The following is a 27,209-nucleotide window of genomic DNA, read 5'->3' as shown; positions in this document are numbered from 1 at the left end:
GAGTGCTTTCTGAACGTTTTCTCAACACTTGAATTTTACAAGCAAAAAAAAAAAAAAGAGAGACTTGGGAAAATTAAGGACAGAGTTCCAGGTGATATAAGACTGCAGATCCAGGGCTGGAGGCTGACATCCCAGTGGGTCTAAGGAGCCCATCTTCTGCCTGCCCTGTGCGGCCGAGCTGACCAGCCTAAGCACGATGGATCTAGCGTGAGCCCCTGCTGTTTTCTGACTGCTTCCTGGATGTGAGCGTTTCCATACAATCTCCAAGAGAGGTTTCTGCTCCTTACAGGCATTTTCCGTGATGACATCCTCATGTATTCTGTACAATAAGCACAGTGGTTGGCAGGAAACAAGGACACAATCATTGTCTGTTGTTCGGAATGAAGGTTATAGCACCTGCCCCTGTATTCCTTTGTTTTATATGCAGGGAAAAGACACTGTCCCTATTTCTCTGGCTCCATAATTTGTGCTCAGAAAGACAAAGTAAAACGTGAAAACTAATTTATCAGTATGGGTCAGCTCCTCCAGAACATGAGTGGTCTCTTTTTTGCTGCGTTAATAACTTGCTAGCATTTTAGAAGAAACCAAGGCGCTAATGAAGTGCTAATCACCCCACCCACACACACCCTTTTAAGCAGCTAATTACGACTAACAGCTATGCAACCATATCAGCTTTAACATCTAATGAATTCAACCTTATGAAGAAAAATGATTAATGAGTACGGTCTCTACATAACTTACTACGAAAAGGTCAGAGAGGCTATTCAGAGTCAGATGTTGGAAACGTTGCCAGTTGCAGAATGGCTTTATCCCAATCTGTTATCCAAAATAAAAAGCGATGTCTTCATAGCTCATTTTTGTAAGCAGTCTGGAGGTTCATCCAGCATTCAACTCCCAGGGCCAAGAGAAACTTTGAAAATTTCAGCATTTCTCTCCTTAGCACAGTCAAGGAGTTCTTTCTCTCTAGGGGGTTGGTACCTCATTTGCAAGTTTTAAGAGAGCTTTGCACGCTGGAAGGATTTGGGACTCCAGGGCAGCACACTTGTCCCTGTTGGTTTGCCATCTAGATTCTGTGCCTGTCTAATGTCCTTTTCAATGACTGAGTGCATAACTGCCCTACGGCTATATGCAAACCATTTTTGGACTTTGCAATTTCTCCCGGCTTCCGCTGCATGCTCATTGTTAAGTTTTTACAGTGTTCTTGAATGATAACATAGAAGCAGAATGCTAAAATTAATAGGAAGTTATCTTTTTTTAAAAAAAAGAACGGAACGAATGAGGTTTTCTATTTTAAGCTTTTGTTGTGTAATAGCTTTCCCATCACACTGGTCTTGAAAGATAAGTCGCACAGCTAACGTGCATGCCTGCACGAGGCTCAAAACACTTCATTCCTGTTGCCTCACTCCCATCTGTAGCTACCCGAGTTCCCCTCAGTCTGACCTCCAGCTTCCAATGTGCATCTTCGTCCCCCAAAGCACGGGGCCCCAAAAGGGAATGCTGCGTGAGTTCCTACACAGAGCTGTTCCTGCTGGGCGCCCCGGCCCCCTCCTGGGCAGCCACCTCCTTGCCAGGCTGGCACCTACGGCTGGGACCTCTCAGTGCCAACACTGTGGGTCCTGTCTCCCTGGGAGAATGAGTCTCTGCCTTTGAGTTACGCCCTTTGGATGACAGCAAAGCCACGCTTCTTGTGTCTTAACGTTATAAAAACTTCCAACACTTTCAGTTCTGACTTACATCCTCTCTTCCAAGATTCTAAATCCTGGAGCTAGACTGGGAAGGACAGGAATGGTAACCGCTAGTCAGTGTGTCTCCTGATGGTAATAATACTGCTCTCCAGGCCTGCTCTGCACGAGTTATAACATCGTGATGGCCCCCTTTGCCCACAGCCCAACAGTAGGGAGCCCCTTTTAGGCCAATTTTGTGATACCCAAGCCAATAAGCTTTCATTAAAACATTTCCTCCATAACCTCAAATCTATTACTCAGTATTCCCAGGTCTGGTGGGGGCCATATTTAGAAGTATCTGCTTCACTGCTTCAAAATCTAGTGGCTCTGTTATATTAATAATTATGCCCTGCTACTACTTTACTCCTTTTCCGTTTTTAACCTGGAAGATTTGGGTAATAATTTAGATGGGAATGTTTGCTACTTGGTCTTCATCAATTATGTGATGGCCAGCTTTTATATAAGTATCGTCTCTATAGAAACTAAACATAAAACATGTGGATGTGTTTTAGTGCATGTATATCCCATGTACCCATATGTAAGTACAACATACCATGTTTCCCAGAGTGTAATAACCTTCCCTTCCACCCTCAGGTTTAATGTTTGGCTAGTTCTTGAGAGCGATACTATGCTTAGCCCTCTAATATTTTCCCTGGAGTGCCAGCGCAGGGTTGGCACTAGAGGTCATTATATAAAAGGATACCAGGTGAGCCCTTTGACTCTTTATGAAGTTACTTACTCAAGATAAGGAGAATTTCATTATTGCTTGTACAGTAATGTGTAAGGGCTTGGGTTTTAGAGTCAAGCATCGTAGGTCTGAATCCCGGTTCTGCCCTGTATTAACTCCATGACCTGGAGCAGGTGACAATGCCTGGTTTTGCCTTCACTTTCTCATTTATAAAATTGGGATAATAATAGTACATATAGCATAAAGGTGTAAAGGTTAAAGGAGTTAACACTTGCATAGCGTTTAACGCATTGCCTGTACAGAATAAGAGCTTAAAAATGTTAACTCTTGGGTTATCAATTCTCATATCACTAAACGGCTTGCTTTAAGGTGACAATTATGGTTTTTTGTTTGTTTATTTTTGGAAATTAAAACTGAGCACCTCACGAAAATACAAAAAGAAAAATCAATCATGAGACATTGAACAGCGGTCTGAGAAGCAAAGCCAGACTTGGAAACCAGGCTCGGGATCCTAAATTGAGGACTACGGTCAGAACCTACAACGGCAGTTGAATTAAGGGCTTTTCCATGACATTCTCGATTTCAAATATTCTCTCCAGCCATTCCTATAATAAAGATATTTGAAACAATGCTCCCTGTAGCCACATCCATAGAGAATCTTAAACTCACATAGTAGCTTCGGTCAGGACCTGGAAGTTACACTTTAAACAAACTGTAAGGCGATTCTGAGCCAGGTCCACAAAGCCTAAAGGAGTTTAACAGGCCCGCATCAACAGGGCAGCACAGGCGGGCTGGGGCCAAGCCCACACAGTCTGTCATTCTCCTTCTCAAGTCCACGGGGACACTAATCGTTAGCTGGGGAAGAAGACTGCAGTCCACAGGTCACTCTCACCTTATTAGTAAAAAACTGGGCATTCCTGAGCCAGACAGGTCCTGACGGGCAGACCCTGACAGACAGACCCTGACTGCGTCTTAAGCTCCTGTTCCTACTGGAAATCATCTCGCTGCTTCTCAACCAGTCTTGGCATTAACAATCATCCTGAAGAAAACAGTTAAACATTTATTTAAAAAATAAAAGCGCGGCTCTTTCTCTATCTTGTACTTTACCGGGCAGGGAACGGCTGCTTTCCGCTTCATATGTGTTCTCTCCATCAAAGCCACCAATACACAATCCCAAAAGTCTGAAAAATCTATCCTGGCATGAGAAGCCTAAAATAATTTCTTCTGAGGCAAAGTCAGTGGTGTGAAGTCTAATGCATATTTTATACCTTAGTTTAATTCATCTACTGGTGTAAACTTTAATCCTAAATCCCCACTCGCTTAGGGAGGGCTTGTAGAAAGTGGTCAACATTGGGGTCGCATGGCCTAATACTAAAAGCGGCCAATCCCGACGCTCTCAGAGCATTCACCTACGTGCACCGTGGAGGAATTGGGGTGACGCAATCACTCGGAAAGCGGAGGGTCCTGGCGAGCCAAGTCATGTGTTACTGCGCAGTGAAGTAGGAGGTTGGCCATCACTTTTCCTGGAGGTTCCGCTTGTGGCTGTTTTAAAAAGCTTTCCCTTCTGAGAATTAAATGTGGACATTTATAATATTTCAGAGTCTGACATTTCATCCTTCTAGATGAAAGCTAATTGTTAGGAGAGGCTCCTGGGCACGCTCTCTATCAAAAGGTGGATGGATGTATCTATAGAGACTCAAAGTCAACACCTTCTCGTTTCTCATCAATAAGGAGAGCTAATTTCCCAGCACTAACTTGAAATGTTTTTGGCTCCTTTGTTTGGAATAATTCATCATGGAACACCCGGCGAACTCATAAAAGCTTTGCACCTTCAAATAACCTTCTAGCCTAAACTGTTCTGGGTGTATCGGCATTTCTTTTGATTATTAATATGAAGGACAAGTTTCATATTGTTTGGTGCCAACAGGAAGGAAACGTGACCAGCGAAATTTGTTCTCAGTGTGTCTAATGTTGCATGAGTGCAGAATTCTCTTCTCCTGAAGGCTGTGTCTCCCCCTTTGGTGAACTTGGCAACATAAACATTTTGATCTTCTCGATTATAGATAGCATCTGGGTGAAAGGACCAAGTTCTTCACTGAACTCTTTGAGGGTTTCCTTTAAAGCCTTTCTTATTTGGGCGTTTGTTCCTATATATTTTTATGGTTATCATTATTGTGCAACCATAAAAATGAATTTGTGGTTGAATTCAGGTTGAGGAAAGCAATACATGCTTAATGCACTGATTTTGATATGATTTGATAAGCAAATCAACCTCCCGTGAAGAAAGGAGCTCTGCAGTCGGGGGACTGGTGTGTATCAGAAAATAACCCACGTAGCTTAAAAACATGCCTGACGGGGAATCTCCAAACGTTACAAAATGTATTGCTTACGTTACGTAGTTGCCAAACCCCCTGAAAACAGGCTTCTTTAAAGGGGTGTAAAATAAGAACGCTGACATTGGAACATCATGCAAGCAAATCAGGTAAAGTAATGAAGAAAAAGGAGCACTTCGACTTCAGTTATTAAATATTAGCTCTATGCAGGCAAGCCACTTTAGGTCTTAAGCTTTCTTCCGGCCGAGGCAAGGAAGGAAATGGGTCGAATTAAGTAACTAAGGATGGGACAAGAGGAAATACGGTTTTCCTTTGAGAGGGAGCTAAACCTCTCTTTCTCAGGTGGTTCTGTGCGGCCACTGAGAACTGAAACCTTGTCAGGCACACACATTTATATGAATATATACATCTCACTCATAGATTTACCTTTCAAACAGCAGTTCCCTCAAGTGCAGATAACAATCGGCAGCTCAAGGTGTATCAGGAGGAGAATTAAAACCAGAAGCAGAGTTTGTAAGTGTGATCTGAGTAAATGCATAGGAGAGTTTGCTTCTGATCTTCTCTGTGAATTGAGGGGCATGGGTTGCCAGCTACAGTCTCGTCATCTAATTGCGCACTTATGGCATCATCGTTATAATAAGCATGTAAATATAATGGCAATCGCAGCTGTAATCTCCTGCGTGAATGTGGTTCTGAATCTGTAAATAGTGTCTAGAATAATTCACGGTGAAGTATCTAGTTCAGATTTAAAGATGGACACAATCACTAAGGAACGTGGACGATTGTATTCGTCTATTTAATTGCACATAGAAATGGTGTAAATTGCAGCTGAGCCTGTAAAGCACGACCGCTGGTGGATCTAGACCAACAGCCCTGGTCTTGTGTAAAAGAATTGCCGCCACGTCAGGGCTCCTGCTCCTCTAGACGCATCTCACATCCTTTTTCATCTGCTGGGCGTCCCGGGAAGCTGACCTCCATGATGGACTTGGCGATAGTAGGGAGCACGGTCAAGGGGGCAAAGGCCGGAGTGGGATAGAGAGTTTGGAGAAGTTATTTCCTTGGACCCTTCCTTCCAGCTGGGTGATGTGACACTCCACCTATGGCCATGCCTCCTATCTCCCAGCCCTCCCCATGTACTGGCTACCCGGCCACCCTTTCCACTTGCTCCCTGCCCTCGCTCCTTTGGGGCCTTGGGCAGCGGCCCTCTGACATTGCTATAGCTCCAGGGTACTACGTAACCATTTTTGTAAATAATCCAATCTGAGGTAGCTCTCTGAGACTTGCCTGGATCCGGACTGAGAGATATATACATATATATAATTAAAGACGTTAATTACGGCTTTAAACTCAATATGGAAAATGGCCTCTTCGAAAATTTGGCTTTCTTAAAATTTAAGTTTCCTCTATCTTAATTATCTTATAATGACTCAGGTCATTTTAAAAATCAAGGAACTCATAATGAAAACCACACTCTGTTAAGCATTTACATTCTATGTCTGCTTACATCTCACCCGAGTCCTTTGCAGTGTATGTGACTCCCATCCCGTTTTCTACATGAAGAAATGGCTTAAGAGAGTTTGCACAGACGGAGGCGGAAAGGTCCAGATTAGTACCTGCATTTGTATTCTCTAATCCACAGGCTTCAATAGGAGGAACGGGTGATTCAGACACAGAGGAGGGGCTGGAAAGAAGGGTCGGCTGAGAGAGAAAGATCCCCATAAAGGAAAGAAAAGAAAGGTGAAAGCAATGATGAACAGGAGAGTAATCCGCCCAAAGACGCCAGACTGAATGGTTGGAAGAAGGCAGTGAGCACAAAGCAAAATGGGAAAGACAGGGAAGGTGTGAGTGTGGGGCAGTGAGGGAGACGGGAGGGTCCAGGAAACAGCATCTTTACATAACCTGGCCTTGCAGCTCTTACCTCCCCTGACTCAAGGCTGAAGGAAACTGGGGGGGGGGGGGGGGGGGAGGGGGGGGGGAGGGACAAGGAGTTGGGGGATGGGGAAGAGAGAGGGCAGGGGATGGGCCAGGGGAAGAGGGAGATAGGAGACAAATGATCAATCAGTGCCTTCTCTGTAAAAGACAGCTGTCAATGTTTTACTTTCATTATTACTATCTAGTCAAACCTAGCATGAAGACCTAGCCTTAGTGGAATTTTCAATGAGAGAAAGTTCCAGAGGCAGGAAGCATCTTCCAAATGAAATAGACAACATTCCAAGCAACCGAACACCCGCTTCCAAGTCCCAATAACGCTGCTTGGACAGTCAGGGTGAGAGCAGTTAAGGTCAGGGCTGCATATTGTCCAGTTTTGAACCTGAGTGTCTGGCGTTTGAGCTTCCTGCTGAGCAAAAAGTTTTGAAAATACTTGACATGTGATGCTTGACCTTTCAACTTCAGAAAGCTTGCACCGCTGTATTCCGACATGACGTGAGCATTAATGCTATCGTCATTCTCTTGTCTTTCGCCATTCGCGGTTATGACAATTTGCTTCTTAAGTAAAACTGGTACATAATGGACCTTCACACAAGAACACAAGGTGTTTTTGTTAAAACCATCTGGCAGCCCCAGCGCACATCCCATTTGGACCTGAGCCAGTTACTGAGGGTGGCAGGAAGCATAGCCATTCCACTGATCTCCTCGGGCGCTTTTCCTCCTCACTTGATCTTTTCCACCCATTTCTTGTTTCCCTTTAGAGCAGGAGCCTTCTGCAGTGTCTGCCTGCACGTCACCCCTTCCTCTGCCTTCTTAGTGGACAGATACTACCCAAGTCTTCGTCCCCACCACCCACTGACATTGTCCTTATCAAGGTCACCAGTAATTTGCACTCTGCCCCATCAGGGGTCACGTCGCAGCCCTCATCTTACTCGTCCTAACAGCCATCGATCTATAGGACTACACCCTACGTGCACCACTTTCTCCCGTTCCTCCCAGGACACCACTCCTTCTGGATTCTGCCCCCTGGCTGGACGCTTTTCTGGATCCTTCTCCATGTCCTAAACTCCAAATGGGGCTTCAGACCTCAGTTCCTGAGTTTGTCCTCACTGCCCCATCCCACATCTTCACATGCCACCTCTAGCCCAAGGGCTCCCAAATTTGCATCTCCAGCTCCAGCTTCTGCCTTGACACCCCAATCACATGTTCAACCGTCCACTCTGCATTTCCCCTTGGGGGTCTAACAGGCATCTCAAATTCAACATGTTCTAAACCGAAACTCTTCATCCTCATGCAAGTCCCTCCTTTTCCTGGCTTCCCCTTCTCAGTAAGTGGTGCCCCAAGCCCAAGAGTCACTCCTAATCCCTTTCCTTCGTATCTTCATCTAATCCATTAGCACGTTCTGGCCGCTCCACCTGCTAAATATGGCCTGAAACTAGTCGCTTCCCCTCAGAACCACCACTACCGTTGCATTCAGCTTATGTCCCTTTGCCCGGACAGTCACACCAGCCACAGGGCTGATTTCCTGCTTCAACTGCAGTCTCTTCTCCACTTAGCAGCCTGGGTGGTCTCCCGACAGAAGACCAGGTGATGCCATTTCTCTACTCAGTATTTCCCAATGGCTTCTACCACGGGGAGAAAAAGTCAAAGTCGTCATGATGGCTTAAGTGTCCTGCAAGGATCTGGTCCTGCCTACTTTCCCTGACTCACTTTTGGTCATTGCCTCCTTATTCCATATCAGTCACATTGGTCTTTTCACATACGTGAAGGTGTTAGGCTTGTTTCTCCGTGCTTCTCCCTTCCTGCTCCTTCCGCCTTACAGTCTCTTCGTCTTGATATTTTTGTGGCTCTCTCTTGCACTATTTTCAAATTTTGACTTCTCTGATCACCTTATCTAAAATATAGTTTTCTTTCTTTCCATAAACCTGTGACTTGTAGTCCTTTAACTTGCCATATTATTTTTTATAGCACTTATAATTACCAGCCATTATAGTATACATTTGTTAGTTTGTTGTCTCATTTTAGAATATAGCTTCATGGTGGCAAAAACTTTGCTTTCAAATGAAAACTTTCAAGGAAAACTTTGTTTTCATCGTTACACCCTTGGTGCTGATACCATTCGTGGTAGACGCTCAATAAATCTTTGCTGAATCAATGACTCTCTGTTGCCGACTGTTACTACCCCGAACAGTCACACACAGGTAGTGAGAATCTCAAAAAAAGGCCTATGTGTATATTTGTGTATGTGTGTATATATATATTGTGAGTTTATGTGGGTGTGTGATACCCCAGAACCAGCTACTGACAAGATCTAAAATTACACCCCAACACCATTGGGTACACTTAGCACCCATATATTGGTTTCTAAACACCTTTCTACACTTAAAGGAATGAGAAATTCTTGAAGAAATGGCAGATTCCAGGTCTGGAGCAGAAACAGTATAATACAAACCTGAAATATCTTAATATACCAGAAAGCAAGAACTGCCCCAAGGCTGATGGGTGTTTTAAAAAACGCAGGCAGCATGTTGAAGACAAATTTAGAGAAATTAAAGCATCATAAAGAAGGGAAACTATTAGTTATTGAAACACATGTTCAAGGTTTCAAGGGAGATTGAGAGAGAGAGACAAGGACAGAGCATGTCTTTTATCATTGGTCTAATTTTTGCACCAGCATCTAATCAAGTTCCATACATTGTCTTTGACTGTTAATTAAAGTAATCAAATAAGCTAAAAAGCAGAAAGTATTTCCTAAAGGAAGGCTTGATAATATAATTCTAAGACTTGCTGGAGAAGAGCCTTTCCCCATTACTCAGCAATATGTTTGAAAGTTGGGGACGTGCCAGCTGCAACCTGAGTCTCTTCCTGGCCAAAGGGAGGGTGAGGCTGGAGAGCTTAGGTCTATGGGTTGACCACTCACCACCGTTGTCGGGTCACATCCTCCTCTCAACCCTGCCACATTGTTGTTGCTGAAAATAGAGAATTCATGGCGCTTCCAAATGACGTTTTGCAGTGGCGTGCCATCAACATGTACGTCTAGTGTATATTTGCCTAACATCTTGGGGAAGAGTCCATTTTCCCAGATGTGCTACCCTCAAAATCCTGAATTACAAGGAGACAAGGAGCATGTTCCCACTGGTGATCAATGGGCCATACGAGCTACAGCTTCCAGGCAACTCTGGGTCCCCATTGTCTGCCACCCATTATCTGGGGGAATTTAAAGGGATGATAATTTGCTCCTTTCTTCCTTCTCTGATATTCAAAGAATACACTGCTCCAACTAGACAAATGCATTTTGCATCTTTTTAAAATGAGGAACCAAAAATAACTCCGGGAGTAACCAAACAAAGAAAATAAGGATTTTAAGGATTCTTGCTTTTTCTCTGCACGAGTGCAATTTTAAAAAGGGGAAAAAGAAAAATTGGCAGGTGTTTTCATTGCTAATTAAAAAGTTATTTTAATGGCAGAGCAGAATATTTAGGAAAAGTCATAGGACCAAGGAACATGACAGCACTAAATGAACACCCACACATCTTTACAATGTAATCTAAACATCACGTGAATATTTTTAAAATCACAATAAAGTGAGATTCTCAGAATATGTGTTGATAAACATAATCATAATTCATAAACATTACTGAATACCTTGGTAAACGTAATCTTTTTTATTTCATTTCTATATTTTGTTTCCTTTTATAGTGTGATAATCATTCTAAAAAACTTCAGTGTGCCAAATAAGTATGATCTAGTGACCATGAATTGATTCTGTGCTAGTTCAGGATCTTGTAATGTCCTAGGGTTATCTTTGCTACCATTCTCTCTGCAGTAATTACCCCTGAGTGTGTGATTGTGGAAGGTTTAGGACATAAAACCAAATGGCTATTAAAGTCAGGACAAATCATGGACAGCATTTCCTCATATGAACTGGTTTTCTTGGCATTTATCCGTTTCTTCAGGTGAGTCAGATGATTAAATCATTTTTGCTGAAACATTGCTTTCACAGGTGTTCACTCACTGGTCCTTCATCCTGCCCTGTCCTAAGACACTCTCACATCTGCTTGTCGCAAACATCTTCAGAGCCCCTTGTATTTCTCCTTATTTGTCCTTCACATTGTGAGAGACACAGCAAAGTGTAAAAAGCATCCAATTCAGTCTGCATCTCTGGTTTCAAGAACAATTTTACGTTACCTGGAAATCAATTCAATTTCATTACAAGCAAAATCCCTATTTAATCCCATGCGTTATGTAATGATATGTCAAATCTCACCAACAAAATGAACCCATTGTTTGTTGAGCTCCTCTTTGCTAAGAGTTATTAATGAAGTGTCATTCGTTTCCTTCAGCCATGGTGTAGATTCATAAATAGAGCCACAATTCTGCTGTTTTAGATCCAGAGTCCCTTTTAGATAAGGCTGCCCTGCCTGTGCACTTCCAAGGCTGGTAATGGCCAAGGCAAGCAGAGCCCAGTGCACTCTGTATCCGTGTCAGCTGCTCGCGATGCTAAGATTTGATTTTGCTGTTCAGTTTTATGAGGCTGTCGGACCTCCTGGTGAAATGAGGACTTCTATATATTAATGTCATCATGAGTTCTACCATCACTGCTGGGTCTCAATCTGGAGAAACAAGGTCCTCTTGGTTTGCAGTAATGTCCCCAACACAGTGGTTACTGTGATACGTCAGGGCTTAGATTGCCTACCCATGCTTGGGATCTCACTGCTTGTGCTTTACATCCAAAGGGTCATTGTTAAGACCCTTGTCAAGGACCTTTCCCCCTATGTTTCTATCTAGGGGTATTATGGTTTCAGGTCTTACCTTGAAGTCTTTAATCCATTTTGGGTTATTTAATGTGCATAGTGTAAGATAGGGGTCTAGTTTCGTTCTTTTGCATGTGAATATCTAAGTTTCCCAGCACCATTTATTGACAAGACTGTTTTTTCTCCATTGAGTATTCTTGGCCCCCTTGTCAAATATTAGTTGACTTTAAGTGCTTGAGTTTATGTCTGGGCTCTCTGTTTTGGTCCATTGATCTACGTGTCTGTTTTCATGCCAGGACCACACTGTTTTGATTACTGTAACTTTACAATATAATTTAAAATCAGGAAGTGTGATGCTTCCCACTTTCCTCTTCTTTCTCAGAATTTCTTCGGCTATTTGTGGTCTTTTGTGGTCCCAAATGAATTTTAGGACAATAGCTCCCACTGCTGAGGGTGGCCAGGATCACTTGCCCTCTCAGTGACCTCCCCTTCCCACATGGAATTCCAGTCCAGCAGTGGGTTGGGGTGGGGTTGGGGCTGCTTGGCTGGGAGGTAGCTGACGTTGCTTTCCTGGACCCCCTGCTTCTTTGTACCCCTGCAAGAGCTCAAGTCACCTCTCTCTTCTTTGCAGCCTAAAAGAGCCTCGCCAAAACAAAGCACCTGCCGTGCCGTGGAGCTGGGAATGCAGGTTGTCTTTCTGTTCCATTCCTTCCAGAGGTGGCTGACCCCTTGGCTGCAAGCACAGATGCCTTTATCAGAATTCCTGCACTGAGGCATCTCCCCCCGTGACGCAGGCTTTCTCTCCTACCTGACTGCTAGATGCGTTTGTCTTTCCTTGTCTAAAAGATTCATCTCTGTTTGATTTGATAGAGTTTGATGCATGAATTAATGATTTACAAGCCAAAGGGATAAGGCTAGGCCATTTATTCTCTATTATAATGACCACTGACTGGGTGCTTTCTGTATGCATAACCGTACCAAAGAAGTAAGTTTATCGTTTTTTAAATATTTTATATATTGGTTAGAAGTTTGCAAAGAAAGATAGGAAGTTTTCTTTACTTCAGGCTATGAAATGGAATGTGCAGTGTGATAAACCTCTGCTTTACTATCGCAAAACAAAGGCTCCTGAATTTCCCCAAGACCAGGTCGAGCTTCAGTCACTGAACAAAAAGTAGCAAGATTCAGTACAATTATTACTTTTACATTCTTTTGGAAAGACCAAGTCCTCATCATTGCATATATAGAGTGTAACCATGAGTGATCAGGCCCTGGGGAAATGAATCACCCAACCAAATGAACAGGAAATTGATGACTAAAATCAGAAATGAAAGTTAAATTTCATAATTATCAAAGTCATCTTTGTTGTCTCAGTCTCATCGGAGGGGTACAGCAGGAGGACCAAGATACTTGGGGTGCTGGGTCGGCGGCCCTGAGCAATGTATACACACCTGAGAAGTTCCTGTCACTTGCCTTTGCCGTTTCTAGGCTTCCGACAGTTAATCTCTCTGTATTTCCAAAATCATCTGAGAGAAGCTCCATTAATTGCCTCACAACCTGTATTCTATTTGTCATGTTTTGTAGAAATTACAACGATGCTTTAATTTGGGAGCTTTTAACATTTTTGTTTAAAATTCTCAGAGTGTCTGATGAAAGCACAGAAGCCACATCCTCCCGCAACGTGTCTGGGTCCCTTGGAGAGAGTTTCTGGATGCCCGGCCTCCTCTGTGGACCCATCTCAGCTCTTTCAATAGGCTGTGGCAAAATACTATTTATCACTGGTAAATAATCCATAAAATAAATCACTGGCATATTAAACTTTAATAATTTATCAGTTTAAGCTGAGGTTCACTCTCCTTTTTTTCAAGATGAATAAAGCTAACGAGAAACATTTGAAGAGTGATGTCTCATTTTTAATATTGGCAACTTATCACTGATAACACAGTGGTGAATGCGGTTAGTTTATGAGTAAAATCAATGCAGCTGATTGTAATATTTCTGGTTTTTTAATGCATTTCCCCAGTTTGCTCTAACATCAGAAGCACACTCAGGAAGCAGAGAGTCAGGATGTAACTTTGGCCGATGCTTTGAGCACAAGACAATTAGCTTGTATTTAACTAGACTGTACCTTGTCCAGGGACCCATGCTTTAACAGTTTCCATGCTTTATTTCATTCTAATCTAATAACAACCCTATGAGCGGGTACTACAAGTGCACTGCCCCTCTCATGTAGCTGTCTGAGCTTTGTTTGTTGACTAAATTAATTTCCCAAAGAAAACGAGGCTTAGAGAGTTGAAGTAACTTATTAAAAGCCAACCAACTTCTAAGTGTTAGAACTGAGTCTGAATCCTGATGCAAGCCTGAGCGACCGGGCCACGCCTCTCTTGTAACTAGAACAGGAGGTGCACTGTCTCACCTTATGCTTTCAGAGCTCTGCTTCCCTGGGCCTTTCCTGTTGTCTGTGTCTTTTGATAATCAGAGAGATCAGCTCAGATGTGGGCCCCTGAGGTGGGGAAGCTGAGCGATCTTCCGGAGCTGGGGTGATGCCCACAGTAGGATGCGTGGGGAAGGCCCTGCAGCTTCGTGGGGAGGTGAGGTTCCCCCAGTGCCATCCACTCTGCTTGTAGCTCTGACGGAACAAGACAGATGAGAACAATGGCCAAGAAACGTCCCCTTGCTTCCTCTGGCTCATAGATCTCGGTGGTCATGAGTCTTTTGATTTTCGTGCGGTCAAGCTTTCCTTGTATGACCACATTCACTGTCCTGGCTTCAAACTTCATGCTAATAACTCCCAAGTCCGAGTCCGCAGATGGTTCCCTTGAGGCACAGACATATTTCTAAACGTGTAGGAGGTGATGAGAGCTATTTCTTATCTGAGTGACCTGTAGTCATTGTAACTCATCCCATCCCCAGGTTGGTGTCCATCCTACATTCACTGGTCCCCCCAGGCTTCCAAGATAAAGCCTCACGTTCATTCTTCATCAAGTCTCCACTCATCCAAACAGTTGCCAAGTCCCTCTTATGTCACCTTCTGACGCTCCCCGTCTGCATCTCTGGGGCACTGACTAGTTCAGGCCGTCTTCACCCCCTACACATCCATGCAAGGCTTCTCATCATACATGTGTCACGAGATGCCCTCTTCTTGTTCAACTTCCTTCCACTATCTTCCTGAAACTCTCCGACAATGCTGAAGACTGTCTGAAGGACTTCTGGGCTCCAAGTTTCCCAAGGAACAGAGTTCAAGCCATTATCCCAAGATTCCTCATGGTGGGTCTCAACACACCCCACCAACTTTAAACCTGCTCCCCAATTTATGCACCCGACCTGGGATTGATTGCTCTGTATTCGTGGAGTCACCTCTCTGTTGTCCTTTGTGTCTTTGTGTTTTAGCCTTTGCCATTTCTTCTCCTTCCCTCAAGATCCAGCTCCAAAGGCATCTTCTCAGTGGAACTTTCTTCAACTTCTCTACTTAAGCATTCTTTCTACTCTTTCCCAAAAGTCCTTCTAGCATATTTTCAAAATTACTTATTTTATTGGAGCTCTCTATGGTTTGTTTCTCTTTTGTTGTTTTTTCTTCATGGCCATGTTTCTTGCCATGCCTAAACATTTTTGATTGAATGCTGGACATTTTGTGCAAGTTGCAGAGGCTCTGATGATGTTATTTCACTCCAGAGAGGATTCTTCTGTCACCTGGAAAGCAGATAGATGAGGGGTAGATTATCTTACCCCAAACAGGAACTGGGCTGACTGAGGCCACAGCTACCCCACGTTCATCCACGTGCTCTCCAGAGGTTCCAACCCTGATCCTCAGGTGTCTTTGGTAGGACTCTTCTCAGTTTACAGAGACCGTATAAAACTTCATTCCACCCATCAGCCGTTTCTGCCTGTTTTGCTATTGTTGGTTTTAATCCTCTTGCCCTTTGCATTTCCAGATTTCAGCAAATGTCTCAAGGGGAACCAATCCAAGTGCAGGATCATTTCCCTGCACCTGCTTCATCACCTGGATTTGACGCTGCAAGTTTCGCTTGACTTGACAGTCTTAAATCCTCAGATCTCAAACGTGTCTGTCTAGCATCATGAGATCACTAGAAGTTCTACTGGTTTCTTTTCTTCCCACTGGTGGCCGTGTGCCAGGCCCTCTGCCTTCACGCTCAGACTCCCAACCTCATACCAAAAGTGAGAGAAACAAGAGCAGCTGCAGAATTCAGGCTCACCTTTCTGAAGTCCCTTCTCACAGGGACCTTGGCCACCTTCCCCCGGTCACCTCGGCTAATCATCAACATCTTCAAACAGATTTTCTTCTCTCTTTTTTAGTAATGTGACCAGTTTTTCTTGTTGTTCCTGGTGGGAGTGTTGGTCTGCTGCCACCTGTTCATCACAGCAGAAATGGAAACTGAAGTCAATTCCTTTAAGAATGTGCTATATTATCTGTCACTTTCGAAAGAGTCTCCTCTTTGGTTTTACAGACTGAAGTTCTCTCTTCATGAACCTGTAATGGATGGCCGCTAAGAAACTAGGAGAATGGTCAAAACTACGTAGGCCTTTCTGCCGTATTATATTTCATATTAACCGGGAAGTCTTTTTGCCTGCACACCAGGCTGAATTTCCCAGAAATCACAGAGATGAGTCAAGCAAATAAACCTACTGAAATTCTGTTTGTACACCTAAGTCTACTGTACGGCACAGACAGAAGCATATTCATGTCTAGCAAAATTTTATAACAAGCACATACATTCATACCAGCATGTGTAGAGCACTGGAAATATAATTCGAGTAGTACAACATTGTGGTATGGATATAATTATTGGACTTCAACATTAAAATTCATCGTTCAAATGAGACAACAGTCCAATCATGCAGTCTAAATCTCTGCTCATTATACTAGCTTAAAGGAAGCAATATCTGTTTTTCTAGGATAAAATTCAGAAGACCTGGTTTTCTGTCCTTATTATTTGACCCTAAGCAAGTAGAATTTTCCCTAGTTCCCTTTTCTCCTTTAAAAGGGGCCATTAGTATTCATGTTATCCTTGTCTGTGGCTGTTTAGAGAAGAAAATTACGTCATAGATATAAAAATACTACGAAAAGTTAAATGCACCTAAAATTATGTGTTATTATTAGCTTTAAAGAGTTTTACGGGATTAGCAATACATGAGTAGAGGAATTCAACAAGCTCACACCCGGGCATCTGACTCGGGAAACGGCTTTTTAGAAAAAGTGAGCTGGGGTGTGCAGGGCAAGAAGGTCCCAGGGGCTCAGTCTTGATGTTGGGTAGGCGGCCACGCACACCTCCTGATTTCAGAGAGGCCAGGGTCATTTCTGCTGCTCTCTCCACGGTCCCCTTCCTCTCCTGTTGCTCCCAACCTCTTCCAAATGCGCACACACTCACACACACACTCAGCGCTTGCCCGACTCTAGGGTCTAAGCCTAAAGCTGCCTCCTGGCATCACCGACTGTATGCGGATAAGCACTCTTGGGAACAGCAACGTTTTCAAGCCGTTGCTGTCATGTCTCTTCTTCTGAGCAAGGCTTGCGTTCTTCCCCAAGAACAGTGTTTGTCATGGGAGGATCTGTAGGGCCCGGGAACTCTGGGTTCCCAGGAGGGACAGGCTGAAGCTGGATGAGAGGAGGAAGAGAAAAAAGGGCTCCGCAGGAGATATGGAGATAACATCAGCTCAGGCCTGGCCCCCACCGCAGGTGGAGGGGAGGAGAGCAGGGCAAACGCACCTGACCTGCTGCGGCCCTGCCTGCAAGGTCATGGCGAAATTGAGGTCAGCCGCTCTTCGTGGGATACGTGCTCTCTGCCAGCTTCTCTGCTGAGTGCTTTGTACACACGTCACTTCATTTGATGTTTATAAGAACGTATGATCTTTTTTTTTTTTTTTTTTTTGCAGTACGCGGGCCTTTCACTGTCGCGGCCTCTGCTGCAGAGCACAGGCTCCAGACGCGCAGGCTCAGTAGTTGTGGCTCACGGGCCCAGTTGCTCTGCGGCATGTGGGACCCTCCCAGACCAGGGCTCGAACCCGTGTCCCCTGCATTGGCAAGGAGATTTTCAACCACTGCGCCACCACGGAAGCCCTACACTTTTTTTTTTTCCATCCCATTCCTTTATGCATGCTTTGTAAACTGGCTTGATTTTTATTGCTAATCCTTCTTCTTTTAATTTAATCCTCTAACTTAGAAATCAATAAAGTTCACAGGGGAATCTTCTTAGTCCTCCTCTAATCATTACTGTAAATGCATTACTTGCATTTAAGATTTGTTTTATTTTGATTTACCTAGTATTCTCTTAGTTTTACTCTAAGAGAAATTCAGCAACAATAGTAATGGTGATAGAAAAGAATATTATGGAATAGCCATTCACCAGGTAAAGAACTTAAAATATATGGCTTCAATTTTAATTAAAATATATGACTTCATTTTTAATTAAAATATATGGCTTCAGTTTTAATTAAAATAATTGTAATTAAAATTTGTAGAGCAGTTTTAGATTTACAGGGAAATTGTGAAGGTGGTACAGAAAGTTTCCATTTATCGACACCCACTTTCCCCTGTTATTAAATGGTACATTGTGGTGGACATTTGTTACAAATAATGAACCGATATTGATCCATTATTATGAGCTGGAGTCCATACTCCGTCTGAATATCCTTCGTTTTTCCCTAATGCTCTTTTTCTGTCCCAGGATCACATTTCGTTGTCCTGTCTCCTGGGCTCCTCTGGGTTTTGACAGTTTCTCAGACTCTCCATGCTTCTGAGGACTTGACAGTTTTGAGAGTGCTGCTCAGGTGTTTTTGGAGAAGGCCCCTCACCTGGAATTTGCCCCGTGTTTTCCTCGCGGTTAGACGGGGGCTGTGTGTCTTTAGGGGGATGCCCAGGAGGTCTTCTCATCATCTCGTATGGAGGGTGCGGACTGTCAACACGACCCACCACGGCCGGTGCTGACCTGGCTTGCCTGCCAGAGGTCCTGTCTCTTCACAGAGAGTTCAAGTGGCCCAAGTTTTCACAGCTGGTGATGAGTGGAGAGGAAACTTCAGGTCAGATTTGTATTTTCTAATTAGAAGTTTAATATTCTCTTAAAAAGGTAAACAGTACCAGTTTAAAAAACAAACTCAAATACACGCTCACTAAGGAAGGGAGGGCTGGAGGTGGAGGCGTACTGTCCGGGGAGAAGGAGCCCTACCCCAGAGCCCCTGGAATAACGCACATCAGGTCATCCGTGCCGCATCTCTGGGTGGGACCCTCACACAACCGCGCTGGGGGATTCGTGTCGGAGGGCTGTGGTTTCCCAACGTCTCTGTGTCAAGTGAGGGTCTGAGGTCATATGAGATTTGTTCATCATAAGGAATTGACTCCTGCACTATGGAGTCTGGGAGCCCCCCATCTGCAGGCTGGAGACCTAGGGGAGATGATGGTGCAGGGGAAGCCCAAAGCCGTCGGCTGGAGGATTCCATCTCACTGGGAGAGGCAGGACTTTTGTTCTGTTCTGGCCTTCCACTGATTGGGTGAGGCCCGTTCACATAGGGAAGGCACTCTGCTTACCCAAAATTCCCCAATTTAAATGTTGATCTCATCCCTCCACGCCCTCCAAGTGGACAATTAAATTCACCACCGCACTTGAGGCAGCTGAGCTCTCTCCTAAGAAAGGAAAAATTTAGGAAAAAGGATGCTTCTTATGAATTCTGAGCAAATAGACCCCGTTTCAGTAGTGTTAGTGCACCGTAAACCCAGCTGATCTAAGGACCCCACAAAAGTCTGGGTCAGCGCTGGTTACACTCAGACGCGTATGTGAAGGAAAAAAGCGATTTTCAAAGAAGTGAGCAACTTGCCTGTCGTGGAAGCTTCTCTAAATGTCCCTCTACAGTGAATGGATAAACAAGATGTGGTATATATACACAGTGGGATATTAATCAGCCATAAAAAAGAATAAAATAATGCCATTTGCAGCAAAATGGATGGACCTAGAGATTATCATACTAAGTGAAGTAGGTCAGAAAGAGAAAGACAAATACCACGTGATACCGCCTTAAATGTGGAATCTAAAATATGGCACAAATGAACCTATCTACAAAACAGAAACAGACTCACAGACATAGTGAACAGACCTGTGGTTGCCAACAGGGAGGAGGGGTGGGAGAGGGATAGAGTGGGAGTTTGGGGTTAGTAGATGCAAACTATTCTATATAGGATGGATAAACAACAAGGTCCTACTGCAGAGCACAGGGAACTCTATTCAGTATCCTATAATAAACTATAATGGAAAAGAATATAAAAGAAGAATGTATATATATAGGTATAACTGAATCACTTTGCGGTACAGCAGAAATTAACACAACATTGTAAATCAACGATACTTCAAGAAAAAAAGAATAAAAGAAAAGAAATGAACAACTTTCCCATTGTGTCTAAGCGGCTGTGCTTTCTCTTCTTAGCAGACGAGGGGATAATTTACTAAACAAGATATGTGGAGGATCGAGACATCCATGCTTCACAGGGTGAAGCTTTATGGCAGTGACAGCTTCATGGCTTTTTCCCCTCACCCTGAGATGAGTTTCCTGGGGATGAGGGGTGGCACCCTCCGCTCACCAGCTGCCATGTGGTCTCACGCGCCAGCGACAATCAAGGTCCGTGACGTACTTACTGGAGGACTGCTGAAAATATTACCCAGGTTTCCACACGACTTGGGGTGAGGCTGACAGCCCGGTTTGCTCAGAGGCAGTGTGGGCTCCAGGGGGTTAAAGTTCATGGTTTTTGAATGAAGGAGATTATCAGACTCAGTTACATCCAGATGCCTTTCCTGGATGGAGCCCGAAGCTGGCTGGGCTCAACGTGGGAGTCACGGTTCAGAGTCTCCGGGGCCTTTTTCAGCTTCCAGGATAACAGCATGGCTTAGCATTCACAATTGGCTTTATTGATTATTATTTTGATTTTTATATTAATAACATTGTATATTAATAACATTTTATTAGTAACACTTTAGATTAATAACATTTCCAAACCTGCACGAAAGTAGAGGATAATTTAGTGAAGGTACCTGTCACCTGCTTCAGTGATTCATTTTGCTAATCTTGTGTCATTTATAACCCCTCTCTCACTCTTCCCCTCCCCCAATACCCCCGATGCATTTGACAGCAGAGCTCAGACATAACATCACTGCATTTATAAATACTGCAGTATGTTGCTTTAACAGATGATATTTTCAAACGTCACCATAATAACATTTTCACAGCCAACAGAACCGAAAATAATTCCTTGGTATTATCAGACACCCAGTGTGGGTACAAATCTCTAATTTCCTCAAAACTGTCTTTTTGGATACGGTTTGTTTGAATTAGGGCCCCAAAGGCTTCTACGTAGTAGCCTTGGTTGGCATGTTTCTTACAGCTTTTTTTCTGTATTAGCTTTTGTTCCATCTTTTCCCCCCCGCAGACCACGCACCAGCTCCTGGGAAGCGGAGGATTTGCGCAGAGGAGAACTGACTACGTCCTGTGCTGGCGAGGGCGTCTTCAAGGTGCAGTAACTGGTGCTGAGTGATCGGATCTGGACCCTTGATTAGAAGAAGGCGCTTTCTTCATGTTTCTGGCATGAGCACATCTCAGGCGGTCTTGTCTACACCCCACTGCATAACAACAGGGACACTTGATACCCGACTGTCTTGCCTTCAAAGAAGTGTGTTTGTACCTTGGGTTCAAATGTGTCTGCCTGCTCCAGGGTCCTAGGGCCGCCTTTTAGTGTCTCCTTCAAGGGTTTTTACAACCATCGAGGACCACAGCCTGGATCCATTGTCTCATTAGTGATATTCTAATCCTGTCACTTCTTCATTATTTAAGAATTAGAGTTCTCCCTAGAAAGAATGTTCCACTATCAGTGGTACAGATGATCTTATCTGCAAGGCAGAAATAGAGACAGAGACGTAGAGAACGAACCTATGGTTACCAAGGGGGAAGGGGGTGGGTGGGATGAACTGGGAGATTGGGATTGACATATACACACTACTATATGTAAAATAGATAACTAATAACAACCTGCTGTGTAGCACAGGGAACTCTACTCCATATTCTGTAATGACCTATATGGGAAAAGAATCTAAAAATCAGTGGATATATGTATATGTATAACTGATTCACTTTGCTGTATCCCTGAAACTAATGCAACATTGTAAATCAACTATATTCCAATAAACAAAAGAAAAAAAAAAAAAAGATGTTCCACTGTCAACTGCGTGGATACTTGAAATATGTTTGCATGAAAAATGATGACTGTGGGCTTGATTCTTTTCCTTTATTTATCAATTTTCAAAATAATAATCTGTTGCCTTAGCGATTTCGGAGAATGACCAATACCAGTGATCTCCTTTTTAGAGCATCACAACTGCATGGGATTTTATGGATTTGATATGTTCTATTTCACTGCAATTCTAAAATTTTTATTATTTTTAATTTTATGCTCAGAACAGCTCATCTTGATTGTGGGAACGCTGTCAGGTGAGTCTTGGACAAAATCCCCATGGTCATGGGGAACCCTCAAGCTTTCTGGCCACACGAGATGTTTGGTCTTACTTGAATATTTCCTTTCTGGGATTTGGGACATTGTTCCTTTCAGGGGGAAATCGTCCTCAGAGGCCACTTTTGTGTGCAAGGTGTGCTAATTGCTATTAGATCGTCATTATGTCTGCTTGGCCTTTACAGTGGCCAGAGCTAGGAAATATGTCTGTTTTATAAGAGCAAGAAACGTAAATTATAAGCCCATAGTAACACTTCTATAATTCAAATTAAAGATGATAGAAATTTTAAGTCAGACAGAGAAAGATAAATATCATATGATATTGCTTATATGTGGAATCTAAAAAAATGGTACAAATGAACTTATTTACAAAACAGAAAGAGAGTTACAGATGTAGAAAACAAACTGTGGTTACCAAAGGGGGTAAGCAGGGGAAGGTGAGGGATAAATTGGGAGACTGGAATTGACATATACACACTACTATATATAAAATAGATAACTAATAAGAACCTACTGTATAGCACAGGGAACCCTACTCAATACTCTGTAATGACTTACATGGGAAAAGAATCTAAGAAAGGGTGGATATATGTATATATATAACTGATACACTTTGCTGTACACCTGAAAGTAACACAACATTGTAAATCAACTAGACTCTAATGAAAATTTTTTAAAAATAAAAATGATAGAATTTTTATCTGTTATTGAGTTTTACGTTTATACCTCTTTTCTCTTACCCTAGAAATCTTTGTTTTTACCTATAGTAACATAATTGCTTATTTGCTTAATAATTGAAAAAATTATTTGCGTCATTAAATATTTGCTCACATGTATGAATTGCAAAATAAATCATTATTATTAGTGACTATAATTGCTCAATGTATTTGAAATTTCCCTGTGTGTGTTTTGTCCTTAGAGAATATTCCAGTAAAAGGACTGTATTTCAGAGTCACTGAAAATATTTCTTTCTTTACGGTTGGGTCACTAACCTGATATACAGTTAGGGTCATTTGTTTGGCTTAATTTTCAAACTTTCACTTTATTTAAATTTTGGCCTGGGGTAGCGGTGGGACAAGGCGGGCCAGGCAGGCGCTTCCCAGGCCGCCTGGGTCAGCCGCGCTCAGTCTGAGGGGTCTCCTGGCACACGTGGTTCCCGAGTTCCCTCCGGGAATAACACCGGCTTTACCTCCTGGTTCCCCCGCAGGATCCCCTGGGGTGCACAAGGCAAGGCTGGGGAGAGGCCCTCCATGTGGATTCACTGCTTTCCTTTACCACCACACGCAGCCCGTGGTAAACCCACTCGAAATCGTACTTCAGGTCGGGTCCTAAGGCTGCACGTAAGTGTCCTTCCAAATCCAGGTCAGATGGAAGCCCCAAGGTTTTCCACAGCACTGGACCTTTAATGATCTGCCTGAATTGGGGTCCCCCAGCACTGTCACCCTCCCCGACGGTCCCTCATCTCCCAGCACCTGGTCAATGCCAACTGAAGTCCATTCAGAATTTGTGCCCCATCCTGGACACAGCCTGCGGCCTGGGTACCAGTTGGTTTTGCCCTTCCTCCTCCTTTGCTGAGGGTCATAGCGTGGCCAACACTGCCCTTTGTCTCATCCTCACCCTGGTGAGGGCTGCTGGCCTTGGGGGACGTTTGCTCACCAGGAGCCGGCAGGAGTAGCTTCTCACCTGTCCCCCACCGTGTTCTGTCTGGAGAGCAGACGTTGCTCTATTTGGTCGCTCGATATAAAGTTATAAATTCAGCTCAGTCTCAGGGCTGCAGGTGTTTCTCTCAGAGGCCCAGGGCATCCAGCCTCAGTGTGCTGCTGCATGGCATTCTCTGGGCACCGGAATTGGCCTTGCAAATATCTTATACGGCTGGACACAGAGGGAGGGCAGCCAGCAGCTGCAAGTGACACAGGGGTTGCTATTAAAGCCCTTTTATTTCCCCCAATTCAGAATTGCTTATGTATATTTGCCAAACATAGAAATCTTGGGTGATAAATTGTTCTTTAAATGTTCAAACTCTGCATGATTCCTGTCGCAGCAGAATAACTGCTGTCTGAGTGGTCGCCAGTTTAGACTAAGGATAGCTTGACTTGGCCCTCAGGCAGGAGCCATTTATCATCCTTATCTCGAGACCCTCTCCCTCCTGCCCCAGCTCAGAAATACATTTCAGCAAAGAGCTGTCCAAGTAAACGGATGATGTTTCCCTGTGTTCAGTTTATGGCCCAATTACAATCAATCTCATGCTAGCAGCTTTCAGGGTCTGTATATAATTAATACAAACAAAGTAGAGAACCATCACTTCTTGAGCCACTTGGTTACACGCTGGAAGAAAATGAAATTGACGCACCTCCTTTCTAAGTAGTCGTCTCCAGCACACACGATCTTAAAATGTCCAGTTAGCACGATGGGAGAGATGACAATTCCTGCGGGTGTAGTTTATTCCAGTCGTGTAAGTCTGTAAGTGACATTCACCTTACTGAAATTAACAGCTCAGATCATTGCTTTTTCTCTACCCAACATTCCTGGCGTGTTGCTTGGGTTGGGGGAACCGAAGCTGCAGAGGTAAGCTTCTAAAACTTCCACCTGCACTATGGAAGGTGTGGTGGCCACGTGGCCATTTAAAGCCATCCAGCATGAAGTGACGTAGGGCTGCCTTCCCCTCCTGAACCGTGTGGCTTCCAGCACGAAGTGATGTAGGGCTGCCTTCCCCTCCTCAACCGTGTGGCTTGCCTTCTACGTCTTGCTACATAGCTATCATGACAAATCTCTAAAGCCAAGCCTTGTACGTGATTTGCCTTTTAAACCAAAAGAATATTTTGATTAAACCAGCTGAACACATTTCTCGTATTATAACAAGGCCATTCAATGAAAACAAAATGGTTCGCCTGGAATGACTTGCTGGCATTTTGATAGCATTCCAGACCCATACGCACAGCTGTTTACCATTTCTCGTCTAAGGCATTAGGTGTGCTACAGATATCAGACCCTAATTTCTCCACTGAAAACTTTGTTAAGCATCCTTTTGTTTGGTCAGTTAGACATCTGTGTTTCCGGACTAACGTATGAGGCATTTTTAAATCCTGGAGACACACTGAGCTGCTTCGCAGAAATTTCAATATGTACCCAAAGGATTATCACAGATCTATAGAGGGTATCACTATGTATATTCGTTGCTTGCCCTGCAAAAGACTGAGCCTTTCAGCAAATCTTCATGAAAAACAGCAGAGCTCCTGTATTTAGGCAATGCTGAGGGTTGTTTGATAATAGGTGTCACCCTCGCACTTCACTCCAAGCGTTTTTGAAATGTGTTTCCTCCTGAATTTCAATGGCTCGAATATGGATATGCAGTGCGACTGTACTTATGCTACTTGAAAGAACAACAGAGTATTTAATGGCATACACAAACGCTTTAGGGTTAGCTCAAATATAGAAAAATGAAAGTCAAATGCAAACCCAGCATCCAGCTGTCACCTGTAATGTGTTAACTTCCCTAATATTTAAAGCATGCGTATGCATTAGGAAAGTAATGCACATCCTCCTTGGAAAAGGTCAGGTCAAGTCTGAACAGTAGTTTATGAAACAAATGCAGGTAGGCAGGAAACTCACAACACGTCAGCCTTGTTAGAAACCGGAAAAGGTTGATTAAACCATGAGAATCAAGTGTTCCCTTGTAAGATCCAAAGAGGAGCAGGAAGGGCCCGGCCACTACGGGGTCAGCGCGGGAAGACACATCCCTCTCAGCCCCTCTGGAGGGTGGAGCCCAGGGTCCCAGAGGCAGCGGGTGCAGGAGGCTCTGCGTTAGGGAGCGGTCCCTTGATACATCAATTAAACGAGGCCACGCAGACATATATGCGCGTGTGTGTTTATGTCACAGTGATTTTGAGAGAAGGAGTAAATGAAAAGAAAAGCTAAATCTCTAATGATAGGATATTGGTGAGCAAATGACAGCACAGTCATATACTAGGGTAATAGGCAGCTACTAATGAACTTATCGAAATCTACTTATTGACATGAGAAGTTGCTGACTGCACATTTTACTGGGAAAGATTGATATAGCTCTGCAGCACAAACTACTTTTAAATGAATTGTAACGTCAAGGATATTAAAGCTCTTACAACAGTGCGCGCCACGTCAACAGCAGCTCGAGGATGGATTTGTTCCCTCCATTTGGCTTACCTGTATCATCTCTCTTTCCTTTTCTCTCTTCCTTTAGTAAACAAATATAACTTTTGCAATATAAAAATAAAAGTTACCTATTTTAAAAATAGAACGCATGCATCTAAATGAGTATTATCTCTTGCTGTCACATTGGGGAACTATAAGAACCTAATGATTTGGTATAAAACTTTACTTTTGCGCCTCTTCACTAGAATCATTTTCTATACTGAAAAGGCATCCATCTTCCTCTGTCTTGCTAAGATGGCATCTTTAGTATTTCTTGCTCCCTGTGTTTTCTTGCAAGAAGACCTCACCCCTGGAGTAACCTGTCGTTAAGGCTGAAAAGAACTGAAAACATCTTTGTAACCTGATTTTTATGTATTTTTGGCTGCGTTGGGTCTTCGTTGCTGCATGCGGGCTTTCTCTAGTTGCGGTGAGCGGGGGCTGGTCTTCGCTGTGGTGCGCGGGTCTCTCATTGTGGTGGCTTCTCTCGTTGGGGATCATGGGCTCTAGTCGCGTGGGCTTCAGTAGTTGTGGCTCGCGGGTTTAGTTATTCCGCGTCATGTGGGATCTTCCCAGACCAGGGCTCGAACCCATGTCTCCTGCATTGGCAGGCGGATTCTTAACCACTGCGCCACCAGGGAAGCCCTGTAACCTGATTAAGAACGATAAGTTGCAGTGGTGAAACCATCTACAAGATTCCTTTGATGGTATTTACATATGTTTTCAAGGTCGTATATTTTTTTCATAAATGATAGTGTACAAATGTTATGACTTTGTTAAATTAACATTTTTTAAGTGGAGCCCTGGGGCGCTAGATGGTGAGCAAAAAGACCATTGAAATAGGGGACTGAGGTAGAGAAGTTGATTACTCGCAGGTCCTGCAGGAAGGACCCAACACACCTCAAGGGACCACGCGGGGAGGTCTAGGCAGGTTCAGACAGAGACAGAGGCGGGACCAGGGCATATGTCTTCATTGGGGTCCAGGGATAGAGTGTTGTGTAGCTTCTGGGCTGCGGCCAATAGGTCAATTCAAACCAAAAACCCCAGGGGTTTTGGTCGGCTCTGTGGGAGTCTTATCTAAGGGGCTCAGACGGGGAGGGCGCTGTGATCAGGGGAGCG

The sequence above is a fragment of the Aethalodelphis obliquidens genome, unplaced genomic scaffold (genome assembly GCF_003676395.1).
Source record: "Aethalodelphis obliquidens isolate GAN/ISIS:26980383/991018 unplaced genomic scaffold, ASM367639v1 scaffold35, whole genome shotgun sequence".
Lineage (NCBI taxonomy): Eukaryota > Metazoa > Chordata > Mammalia > Artiodactyla > Delphinidae > Aethalodelphis > Aethalodelphis obliquidens.
The sequence above is the reverse complement of the archived record's forward strand: the minus strand, read 5'-3'. Positions refer to the sequence as shown.